Source organism: Tamandua tetradactyla, chromosome 3, assembly GCF_023851605.1.
Source record: "Tamandua tetradactyla isolate mTamTet1 chromosome 3, mTamTet1.pri, whole genome shotgun sequence".
Taxonomy (NCBI): domain Eukaryota; kingdom Metazoa; phylum Chordata; class Mammalia; order Pilosa; family Myrmecophagidae; genus Tamandua; species Tamandua tetradactyla.
The window spans coordinates 82,091,873-82,094,101 of NC_135329.1; the positions used below are offsets into that span (position 1 = coordinate 82,091,873).

The 2,229-nt window shown below is 36.1% G+C and overlaps 1 non-coding gene across 1 annotated transcript; it reads left to right on the forward strand.

Moving 5' to 3' along the window:
- The first annotated feature begins 528 nt into the window (after positions 1-528).
- LOC143678457 (U1 spliceosomal RNA) lies at positions 529-697 on the forward strand. Its single transcript, XR_013173266.1, has one exon. It is a non-coding gene; the product is annotated as a U1 spliceosomal RNA (small nuclear RNA).
- Positions 698-2,229: the final 1,532 nt, after the last annotated feature.

Sequence of the window (2,229 nt, forward strand, 5' to 3'; positions counted from 1 at the left end):
ATTCATCCAAACTGCGTGTACCATCAGTGGCTTTTTAGAATAATCACAGAGTTGTGCATTCATTACCACAATCAATTTTAGAATATTTTCATTACTCCAAAAATAAAAATACCCTACCCCTTAGCAGCCGCTTTTCAATTCCTCTAGCCCTACCTAGCCGTACATAACCACTAATCTACTTCTGTCTCTATAGATTTATTTGTATTTACATTTTATATAAATAGAAATGTACATTACATCTGGTTTCTTTCACTTAGCATAATGCTTTTTAAAGTTATTGTTAATTTTAATTAGAGAGGTTGTAGGTTTATAGGAAAATCAAGTAAAAAAAATGTTCCCATATACCCCCACTATTGTTGACACTTTGCATTAGTGTGGTAGCTTTGTTACAATTGATGTAGGAATAATTTAAAAATATTAGTTAACTATAGTCCATAGTATATATCAGTATTAAATATATTTTTCCAAAATACCACCCAATTATTAACACCTAGTTGTAGTGCTCTGCATTCATCAAAGAACATTCTTATACTTATCTGGCAGGGGAGATACCATGATCACGAGGGTGGTTTTCCCAGGACGAGGCTTGTCCGTTGCACTCTGGATGTGCTGACCCCTGCGATTTCCCTAGGTGTGGGAGGTTCAACTGCATGATTTGTGGTGGGGGGGGGGGGGACTGCGTTCGCGCTCTGCCCTGAAAAAAAAAAAAGAACATTCTTTTGTTTGTGCTATTGACCACCGTCCCTTGTCCACAACAACGTTTACCATGTTAGATAGTCCAATCTTTTATCTTCTAACTTTCTTTCTAGTAACCTACATGACATGAAACTTCCCCTTTCAGCCACATTCAAAAACATAATTCAGTGTTGTTAATTACACTCACAATAATGTGCAACCAACCATCACCACTATCCATTTCCAAACCTTTACAAGCCACCTAAACAGAAATTCTGTACAAATTAATCGTAAGCTCCCTGTTATCTAGCCCCAGTCTATTCCCTGATAACCTATATTCTATATTCTATCTCTGTGAGTTTGCATATTATAATTATTTCGTATCAGTGAGATCATACAATATTTATCCTCTTGTGCCTGCCTTATTTCACTTAGCATAATATCCTCAAGGTTCATCTATGTTGTTGCATCCATCAGGACTTCATTCCTTCTTAGAGCTGAATAAAATTCCATCATCTGTCTGCACCAAATTTTGTTTATCCATTCATCATTTAACAGACACTTGGATTACTTCCATCTTTTGGCAATTGTGAATGATACCACTATGAACATTAGTGTGCAAACACTTGTTCACATCCCTGTTTTCAGTTATTCTGGATATATGCCTAAAGTAATGGGATTGCCATATCATATGGCAATTCTGTTCTCAGCTTTCTGAGGACCCACCAAACTGTTCCATAGTTGCTGTACCATTTGACATTCACACCAGCAGTGAATGAGTTTCTCCACATCCTCTCCAACACTTGTAGTTTTGTTTTTTAAATAGCAACCAATTCTAGTAGGTGTGAAATGATATTCCACTGTGGTTTTTTTTAAGCAAGTAAGAAAAGTTAATTGAAGAGAAAGAAAATACATTCTTGAGGGATGACTGCACCTCTGTGTAGTGGTTTTGATTTGCATTTCCCTAATAGCTAGTGAGGTTGAGCATATTTTCATGTGTATTTTAGCCATTTGTACTTACTTTTGGATAAACGGCAATTCAAGCCTTTTGCCCATTTAAAATTTTTTTTTTTATTGTTTGTCTTTTTATTGTTGAATTGTGGGATTTCTTTATATATTCTGGCTGTTAAACCATTATTGGGTGTGTGGTTTCTAAATAATTTCTCCCATTGAGTAGTTTGCCTTTTCACTTTATGGACAAAGTCCTTGGAAGCCACAAAATTTTCAACTTTTTCATTTTTTGCATGTGGGTAGCCAATTCTCTTGGTACCATTTGTTGAATGGACTATTCCACTCCAGTTGAGTGGACTTGGCAGCCTTGTGAGATACTAATTGGCTATAGATATGAGGGTCTATTTCTGAACTTTCAGTGCTATTCCATTGTCGATAAATCTGTCTTTATGCCAGTACTATGCTGTTTTCACCACTGTACCTTTGTGATATGCTTTAGCCACTGTACCTTTGTGTTAAGTCAAGAAGTGTAAGCCCTCTGATTTAATTCTTCTTTTCAAGATGTTTTTAGCCATTTGGGGCTCTTTACCCTTCCAAATAAAT